General features: G+C 37.0%; 1 pseudogene; it reads right to left on the reverse strand.

Moving 5' to 3' along the window:
• Positions 1-5,464: 5,464 nt before the first annotated feature.
• On the reverse strand, positions 5,465-9,993 carry LOC102964326 (annotated as a pseudogene).
• Positions 9,994-10,278: the final 285 nt, after the last annotated feature.

Genomic DNA, 10,278 nt, shown 5'->3' on the forward strand with positions numbered 1-10,278 from the left:
TACTTGGAGTGGAGAACAAGTGAAAACTACACCTTTGGAATGTCATTTTGTTTTTCTAATTTGAGGGTGTTATTTGAGTAGTACCATAAGCCCCAAATAAGTAAAATGTAGGTGTAGTATAGCCTTTTTAGACATCCTTTAAAATTTCTGCTAGACCCTCAGGTATGATACCTGCTTTCAGAGTCACTAGGAACGTTATGGAGCAGCCAAGGTTGGCTTTTAGGCTCTGTGCCTCTCTTTGTCCTCCCCACCCCTTCTTTTCTTCATTATTACGTATGGGGCAGTTTCAGTTTTCCAGGTGAACTCTGGCACTTTCCTCATTACTTGTCAACATCTTCTGCTTTCTTTCAACACTGCTTCCTTAAAACCCCAAATTCCTGGTTCACTCTTACTGCCCAGCTTCCTGATATTGGGAGGCGAAGCTCTGATAATTCAAAAACATGCAAATTAATCCATATTTCAGTTATTGCCTTTGGGATAAGATCCCAGGAAAAGAATTCCAAAGGTGTTAACTCCTCTTGGTGGAAGTGCAGATTCTGGCAGCTGAGTTGAGAAGATGTGCTTGGGATAACAAATGTTACCACACCCGATGTCAAATATTGCCATTGCGTCATTCTCACCTCTTGTAAAGGGGCTTTTGATGCAGGTCTTGCTGCTCATTTTCATTACACATTTGTGAAAACACAGAATATTTGAGTAACTGGGTATCAGCCTTTTTATTTGGTTGGAGTCCACTGGGGCTAGAGTAAGGGTAACTGACAATTTCACAATTAATTCAATAGACCAGAAGACTGGTTAATTCAGAATCCCAAGTGACTGTGTTGGAAAAGAAGAGTTAAATCTTACAGCTAAGACAAAATCCAACCTGTACTGATGAATCATCTACTTCTGTTTTCCATATCCCCATTCATCTGCATGGTCCATGCCTTCAGCCCCTAGGCTCCTTTCTGCCAGATTCCTCTGCCAATCTTGATCAAGTCACATGATACCTGAAAGTCACCTAAATCCGAAATTAGTCTTATGCTCCTAAGCATGGCTCCCCTGCAGTGAGCAGCTGTCTGTCCATCTAGTCTTAGCCTACTGTGTGAAACTGTGTGGGACAGTGTCTTTATTTCTGCTTAGTAATTCAGTTCCCCTGCTGGATTTGGAGGCTTGCCTTGAACTCCAGCCCAACTGACTAGGATCTTGTCAACATGCCTAGCACTTGACATTCCCTGTAATTTGGCAGCTGGATGCTGTTTCCCTGAGTTCCAGCCATTGAAAGGGGGTCTTGTTCCAAATTAAATGGACCACCCAAACTCTGAGGCTGCCACCCACCTGACTTTGTGCATTGCCTTTGCCTGGTGACTCCTGGTGTCCAGCAGATGGAATCCTTATTAACATTAGGGATGCTTGGAACTAACACCACTCTTTTGGACTATGATATAAATTATCTGCTATTCCTAGGGGGAAGGCAAGTCTAAATCCATCCAGTGCTCATCCCTACCCCTGGTTCTATTTCCAGCTCCTTGCTCCCACTCTTGTCCTATGTATATCAAGGCTTAGCATGCCCTACTACCCACAATGTGATACTAATATGTTAAGAATCTTGTTTGTCTGAAGTAGTTTCACTGACACCAGATTTAACCTCAGCATGATTTAATATTTCTGCTGGGTTTATATTATGTTCAGCAAAGCATATAAACCTACGCAATAAAGATTTGGGGGGGGATGTTTCTAGTTCAATGCAATAGATCTGGAAGGTAGCAGTTGACAAACCAGTATTATACTGCACTCTTGTAAAGTTCACATTAGAAATGCAGTCAAGATTGACGAAACGTTGAAAGGTAAGTTGAAGGAAAGGATACATAGCAACTCTTGGTATGAAAGGAAGAATGTAGAAAAAAGATCACTGTTTGGCTTTTCAAATTTCTAAGGAGAAGAAAATCTTAGGGACCTTTTCTCATTGAGTCATTTTTTGTAGAAACTAGTGGCACATAGAAACTTGTTGAGAAGAGTAGAGGGAGAAGAGAGAAAATCATTGGCTGTTGTAAGCTTATTGTTGATCAGAGAAAGAATTCCTTGAAGGTTTAGTATAGAGCAATCCATTAGAGTGGACTAATAGTCACAGCACCTGCTCAGAGAATATTTAATCTCTTCTTAATCAGGCTTTGGCAGTGCCTTAAGCTGAGTCAACAATAAACTATGGAATACATCAAGTTTATTTCCAAGTCCTCTTCTTTCTATTTAGGTTTTTAATTATGTCCATACTACCTGAGAACTGGGCACTTTACCCTCTTGGGCAATGCCTTTTATGGCTAGGACCCTGCTGCAAAGAATTACCTAAATCTCAAATAAGTGCCACAGATTTAAGAGAGGGCTAAAATTAAGATTAAGGAATTAAGCTGTAATGTTTAACTTGCAAATATCAAGTAGTAAATTGGACTTCTTTAGTAGTTGGAAGAAGCTCTACTGATCCTATAAAGTCACATCATATAGTTGGTAGTTAATTCCCCCAGAGAATTAACAGCAGAGCTGAGAACTGGGACTCTAGTAGGTGGGATCCTGGCCAGTCAGCTCTTGTTCTTCTGTATAGGCTTGCAGTAAAGTGTACTAGACCTGAGCACGGACTACCACACTGAATTATGCAGTGAGTCAAAAAGTGTTGGACTAAGAGAATTTGGCAGTGAGTGTTTACAAATTGGGTAGTTTTTTGTGTTTTGTTTTTTTTTACAGATAAAGATTTCATTAAATAAACTTTTCACTCTCTCAAAGATTGGCCCGTCTTATTGACATAAAGCAATTGTACGGTATAACTGACAATATTAGCTTCAAGTGTACAACATAGTGATTTCACATTCATATGTGATGCAAAATGATCACCACAATAAGTCTAGTTCCCATCTGTCACCAAAGTTAATATGTTATTATTGACTCTATTCCTCATCCTGTACGTTGCACCTCCATGACTTATTTTATTCCTGGAAATTTGTACTTCTTGGTCCCTTTCACTCATTTTACACCCCCCCCCCCAACACCTCTCTCCCATCTCCTCTGGCAAACATCAGTCTGTTCTGTGTATTTATACATCTGGGTTTTGCCTTGGTTTGTTTTGTTTTTGAGACTTCACATACATGTGAAATCATGTGGTATTTGTCTTATGATTTGGTTCCACTTAGCATGATACCCTCAAGGTCTAACCATGTTGTCACAAATGGTAGGATTTCGTGATTTTTTATGGCTGAGTAGCATTCTATTATGTGTATATACATCACATCTTCATTCATCTAACAATGGACATCTAAGTTGTTTGCGTATCTTGGCTATTGTAAATAATTTAGCAGTGAACGTGAGGGTACATATATCTTTTTAAGTTAGTGTTTTGTTTTCTTCAAATAGGTAGGTACTCGGTAGTGGAGTTGCTGGATCTTCTGGTGTTTCTATTTCTAACTTTTTGAGGAATCTCAATACTGTTTTAAAAAAAGGCAAAGATAATAAGTGGTGAGGATGTGCCATCCACTTCTTATTATCTTTTTCTATTTGATAATCATCATTTGACAAGTGTAAAGTGATATCTCATTGTGGCTTGGATTTGTATTTCCCTGATGATTAGGGATGTTGTGCATAATTTCACATGCCTTCTGGCCATCTGCATGTCATCTTTGGAAAAAAATGTCTATTCAGATGCATTTTTAAATCAGTTTTTGTTTTATTTTTGGGCTGTATGAGTTTTTAAAATATATTTTGGATATTAATAAACTTGTAATTTGCAGATACTATCTCCCGTTGAGCCTCTTTTTTTGTTAGCTGTTGATAGTTTCCTTTGCTGTGCAGAAATTTTTTTTTGTTTTTGTTTGTTTGGTTTTTTTTTTAGCTTGGTATAGTTGTACTTGTTTGTTTTTACTTTTGTTTTCCTTACCTTTAGAGACAGATCCAAGGAAAATCACTAAGATCAAATTGCTTACAGCTTATGTTTTCTTCCAGGAGTTTACTGGTTTTAAGTCCTACATTCAAGCCTTTAATCCATTTTAAATTACAATGGTCCAGTTTCATTCTTGTGCACATAACTGTCAAATTTTCTGAAAACCATTTATTGAAAATATTATCCTTTCCCCCTTGTATATTCTTGGCTTCCTTGTCATTAATTAATTGACCATATATGCATGGATTTATTGCTGGGCTGTATATTCTTTTGCACTGATCTATGTGTCTGCTTTTGTGCCATACCATCCTGTTTTAATTACCATAGCTTTATGGTGTAGTTTGAAATCAAGGAGCATGATACCACTCGCTTTGCTCTTAAGATTGTTTTGCTATTCAGGATATTTTATGGTTTCATATAAATTTTAGAATTATTTCTCTGAAAAATGCTACTGGAATTTTGATAGAGATTGTATGGAATCTTTTGATTGCTTTGAATAATATAGATATTTTAACAATATTCTTTAATCCATGAGCTTGATGGATTATTTATTTGTGTCTTCAATTTCCTTTACCAGTATCTTAAAGTTTTCAATGTACAGACCTTTCACCCTCTGGGTTAAATTTGTTCCTAGGAATTTTATTCTTTTGATGAAGTTGTAAGTGGGATTGTTTTCTTGATTTTTTCTGATAGTTTATTGTATATAGAAGTGCAATGGATTTTTGTATATATTTTTTAACAGTGATAAAATATACCTTATTAGCTGAGTCAGAGGGTCATGAAAAAGTTATTGCTAAAGTGTAGGTATCAGACAAACAGAGAGGTACTTTAGAAGTCCTGTTACTGGGGCACCTGCGTGGCTCAATTGGTTAAGCATCAACTCTTGATCTCGGCTCATGTCATGATCTCATGCTTTGTGAGTTTGAGCCCCACATTGGGCTGTACACTGGTGATGAAGAGCCTGCTTTGAATTGTCTCTCCCTTTCTCTGCCCCTCCCCTGCTCACACTTTGTGTGTGTGTGTCTCTCTCTCAAAATAAGTAAACTTAAAAAAAAAAAAAAAAAAAAAAAGTCCAGTTACCTTTTTAACTGCAGTTTATTTAAACTAAGAGAGAAGTTCCTTTTTAACTGGAGTTTGTTTAAACTAAGAAAGTTCCTAATGTTTTCATGCAGTACATACTCAGTTCTTTAAAAATTGTGACAAATAGCAGAAAGAATTATGGAATGCTACACTTGTGATCCATACAAAATACCAACATTTTGGATTGTACATAATTTAAAGGAATGTCTCAAACACTTATTGAAATATTTTAGTAGCCAATCCATAGAAGCATGCCTTAGGTGGGCATAGGAATGCAGTTTAGAAAAGAGAAATATAACATTGGAGCAATGCAATTTCAAAATCACTGAGCAGGAAAAGCTTCCATACTGATTTTATACAACCTCTATAATAGTACCCTGACTTAAATCCAAGAACAAAAGTTGAGACTCTCTTCCTCTATTTTTGGTAAACAACTGCATGGTAAAGCTAAATGACTTTTCTGACTTTACTTGGGAGTGGCCTTTAAAATTTTTTATTTAAAGAGGGCAGATTTGGCATTTCTATACTGATGTCACCAATTATAATATTTCTTGGGATATCAGGAAGATTCATATTCTTTACAGCTAATAGAGCATGGGCTGGAGCCCCCTCTAAGCCAGCTTCATGTTTCTCCAGTTTATTTTGTGTATCATTTGGTGTAAGAGCCTCATTCATATTGGTGTCTAGTACCATTCCCCCATCACCACTTCTTCGAGAATATTGTGAACCTCATCTACAATAGAAAATTAAATCCGGTTCACAGGCATTTTCAAAGCACGTGTCTCATGTTTCCATGAATCATTGAAGTAGATCTAAAATGCCAAGTTCACTTGCTGAAGAATCCACCCAGAAGACAAAATATAATGTTACATAATGCCTAAAAATCAGTTTGTTGTCAGAGTCTCCAATTAACAGTCCTTTTTCTAGGAAATTACAAACATTTCATCTCTATTAGATACCAAATGGAATGTCTCCCTGATGCTTTGTTATTGTGAATAACAAGTTGAGCTGATAGAACTTGGAGAGATGCAGTTTCCCATGGTTGTTGAAGACAAGCATCACTTTGATGATGACTGGGTGGGTGCTGGGGGCCAGGATGGGGGTGGGCGTACAAGTCTCACCCAGGGATCTCACCAGTGATCCTTCCCTACCTATTGTATATTAATTTTGTATCCTGAAGCTTTACTGAATTTATTTATTAGTCCTAATTGTTTTTAGTGGAGCCTAGGGTTTTTTATGTATTCTGTCCTGTCATCTACAAATAGTGACAGTGTTACTTCTTCCTTTAAATTTGTGTGCCTTCTGTTTCTTGTCTAATTTCTGTGGCTAGGATCTCCAATATTATGTGGTGACAGTGGGCATCCTTTTCTTTTTCATGATCTTAGATGAAAGGCTTTCAGTTTTTCACCATTGAGTATGATATTAGCTGTAGGTTTGTCATGTATGGCCTTTGTCATGTTGTGGCACATCCCCTCTATACCTTTTTTGAGAGTTTTTATCATAAAAGGATGTTGGATTTTGTCAAATGCACTTTTTTTTGGCATCTATTGAAATGATCTTATTTTTAGCTTTCATTTTGTTACTTTGGTGTATTATGCTGATTGATATGCAAATGTTGAACCATCCTTGCATCCCTGGAATAAATCCTATGTGATCATGGTGTAGGTTCCTTTTAATGTGTTGCTGAATTCATTTTGTTAATGTTTGGTTGAGGACTTTTGCTTCTGCATTTATCAGAGATAGTAGCCTATAATTTTCTTGTGGTATTGTTGTCCGTTTTTGGTGTTAGGTTAACGCTTGCCTTATAAAATGAATTTTGAAACTACCCTTCAATTTTTTTTGGAGAAGTTTGAGAAGGATAAGTGTTAAATCTTCTTTGAATGTTTGGTAGAATTCACCAGTGAAGCTGTCTGGTCCTAGAGTTCTGTTTGTTCGGAGATTGTTGGTTACTGATTCAATGTCCTTACTAATAATTGGTCTATTCAGATTTTCTATTTCTTCATGATTCAGTCTTGGAACATTGTAAGTTTCTAGGAATTTATTCATTTCTTCTCAGTTGTTCAACTTGTTGGCATATAATTGTTCATAGTAGTTTCTTATTTTTTGTATTTCTGTTGTGAATTCTCTGATTTATTTTTCTTTTGAGACTTGTTTTTCCCTTGGTGAGTCTAGCTAAAGGTTTGCCAATTTTGTCCATTCAAAGAACTTCATTGATCTTCTCTATTGTATTTTTAGTCTGTTTTCTCTCTGATCTTTATTACTCTTTGGGCTTCATTCTTTTTCTAGTTTCTTTAAGATGATTCCGTATTGATTTTCTGTCTGGGTGATCTACCCACTGATGCAAGTGGGATGTTAAAGTCCCTGCTATTATTGTGTTGTTATCAGTATTTCTCTGAGGTCTGTTAATATTTGCTTTTTATATGTTTTTGTGCTCCTATGTGGAATGAATATTTATGTTTATGCACATTATATCTTCTTGCTAGATTGAACCTTTTAACATTATGTAGTGCAAATCTGTCTTTTTTTAATTTTTGAGTCTTTTATTTAAAGTCTATTTTGTCCAATATGTATATAGCCACACTAGCTTTCTCATTTCCATTTTCTTGGAGTATCTTTTTCCATCCCTATGCTTTTAGTCTGCCTATGTCTGTCTAAAGCAAGTCTCTTGTAGTTATTATATAGATGTGTCTTGTTATCCATTCAGCCACTCTTGCTTTGATTGGAGAATATAATCTATTTACATTTAAAGTGATTATTAAAAGGTAAGTACTTATTTCCATTTTGTTAGTTGTTTTCTTGCTGCTTTTATTGCTCCTCTATGTTCCTTATTTCTCTCCTCCCTTGTGGTTTGATGACTTTTTTAGTGTTATGTAATTAATTTTCTCACTTTTATGTGTGTGTATTTTATTTTTTTGCTTGGTGGTTACTGTGAGGTTTATATATCATTCTATGTATAATAGTCTATTTTAAGTTTATAGCAATTTAAACTTGAACATATTCCAAAACCAAATTTTTATTCTCTTTCCCCATGTTCTATGTTTTTGATGTCACATTTTACACCTTTTTATTTTATGTATCCTTTAACTGATTATTGTGGTTTTAGTTCATCTTAAAACTAGTGTTATAACTGATTATCCTTTACTGCCTTTACTATGTTTATCGTTTCCAATGAGATTTTTACTTTTGTAGGTTTTCTTGTTAATAATTCCATTTCTTTTCAACTTAAGCCCTAAAACGTGTGTTGTAAAGCCAGTTTAGTAGTGATAAACTCCTTTAAATATTGTGTGTTTGGAAAACGCTTTACTTCTCCTTCAATTCTGAATGATAAACTTACTGGGTAGAATATTTTTGGTTGGAAGTTTTTTTCCTTTCAACACTTTGTATATGTCCTGTCACTCCTAGCCTACAAAGTTTCTGGTGAGAAATTGTCTGATAGTCTTAGGGGTTTCCCTTGTATATAACAATTTGTTTTTCTCATGCTTTTACAATTGTCTCTTTAACTTTGGACTTTTTAATTATAATGTGTCTTGATGTGGTTCTCTTTGGATTCATCTATTTTGGAATTCTCTGGGCTTCCTGAATCTTGAAGTCTGTTTCCTTCCTAGGTTAGGGAAGTTTTTAGCCATTATTTCTTTAAACAAGTCTTCTGTCTCTTGCTCTTCTCCCTCTGGGGCATTTTCTTAAACATTCTTTTTCCTTTCTGTTGCTCTGTCTGGGTGAGTTCAGTTGCCTTGTCTAACAGCTCACTGATTGATTTTTTTTTTCTGCTTTTGAACTGATTTTTTTCTGCTTTTGAACCCTTCTAGTGTATTTTCAGTTCAGTTATTGTATTTTTCAGCTCTGTGATGTCTCTGTGGTACTTTCTTGCATTTTCTCTTTGCTAAAGTTCTCAATGTGTTCATCGGTTCTTTTCCCAAGGTCAGTGAGCATCTTTATAACTGTTACTTTGAATTCTTTATCAGGCTGATTATTTTTGTATGATTAAGGTCTTTTTGAGGTTTTATTTTATTCTTTCATTTGGAATATATTTCTCTTTCCTCATTTTGTCTGACTCTTGGTGTTTGTTTCTATGTGTAAGGTGAGGCAGCTACCTCTGTCTTGAGGAATAGCCTCGTGTAGATGATGAAATTTCTCATTCACCCTTTCCTTGCTCTTTGTTGTCTCTCGGATCTTTGTGATTGTCTAAACTTTTTGATTTATTTTTGATATAGCCTCATTGTTGAAGGTGTGCTGAGACCTGTCCCAAATGACCATTTGGGGGTGGAGAATCTTATGTAGCACCTACTTTCAGGCTGATTGGAAGCCAAACCCTCAAGCAGCAGCTTTTAAAGTATTGCAAACATATACCATCCAATGGGGCCACAATTTAAAACCCTATTGACTTCCAGATCAGGAGATCTGGAGATGTAACAGTTGTAAACACAGTTGTAAAAATCTGGGCTCCAGTCAAGTGTAGAAAAACTCTTTCTGCAAGGTCTCATCTCTCACTGTAGCAAGGCCAAAAGGGTATATGCAAAAACTGTGTCTCTGATTATCTTTCCTGGGAGAACTTCCCTTAGCCTCTGGATGTGTGGGGAACCTGAAGCCTGTCCCTCAGGCTGAAGTTCCAGGCTAAGTACATAAGCTTTTCACAGGAAGACTGGGGTTGCTTTAAGTCCACTGTCTGTGTAATGCCCTAGGTATGGCGGCCTGCCAAGAATAGTCTTTCCCATTGTTTCCTCTGAAGCTTAAGAATGCCAGCCGTCTTGGCCAGGCAATCAAGAATATCCCTTGTGTGGACTGTGCATGTCTTCTGGCTTTAGGTAGAAGTAGAGGCACAGGGCACACTCACTGGCTTCAGAAAGGCAGTGGGAAAATGTTTTGATGGTGTTCTTCTGTGCTCTTCAGGAATGCAGCGAAAGACTGCCTTGTCTTTGTGCACGCGTCAGCTTTAGGCTGAGGGTAGAAGAATCCCATGATTGCTTCCACTCACCAGTCCAAGCCAGGGAGCAGCGGATGTTACAATTTCCCATGCTTGTTGACGTTAGGCAGGGAGCGAGAAAATGCCATGATAGTTCATGCCTACCTGCCCCAGCCAGAAAGCAAGAGAGTGCTGCAACTACACATGCTCTATGGCTTCAGTGAGGCAACAGGATAGTTCTGTGAATGCCTGCTCCTCCTGTCTTAGCAAGATGGCAGGAAGTGCCATGTCCAAGATAGCTTACCAGTGCTCTGTGCTAGCAGCAGAATTGCTACCTGCCAGTGCCTCCATCTCTGGGGATAATTTCAACTGTATCCCATTCCTCCAGTAGATGGTT

Source organism: Panthera tigris, chromosome D3 (genome assembly GCF_018350195.1).
Source record: "Panthera tigris isolate Pti1 chromosome D3, P.tigris_Pti1_mat1.1, whole genome shotgun sequence".
Classification (NCBI taxonomy): Eukaryota; Metazoa; Chordata; class Mammalia; order Carnivora; family Felidae; genus Panthera; species Panthera tigris.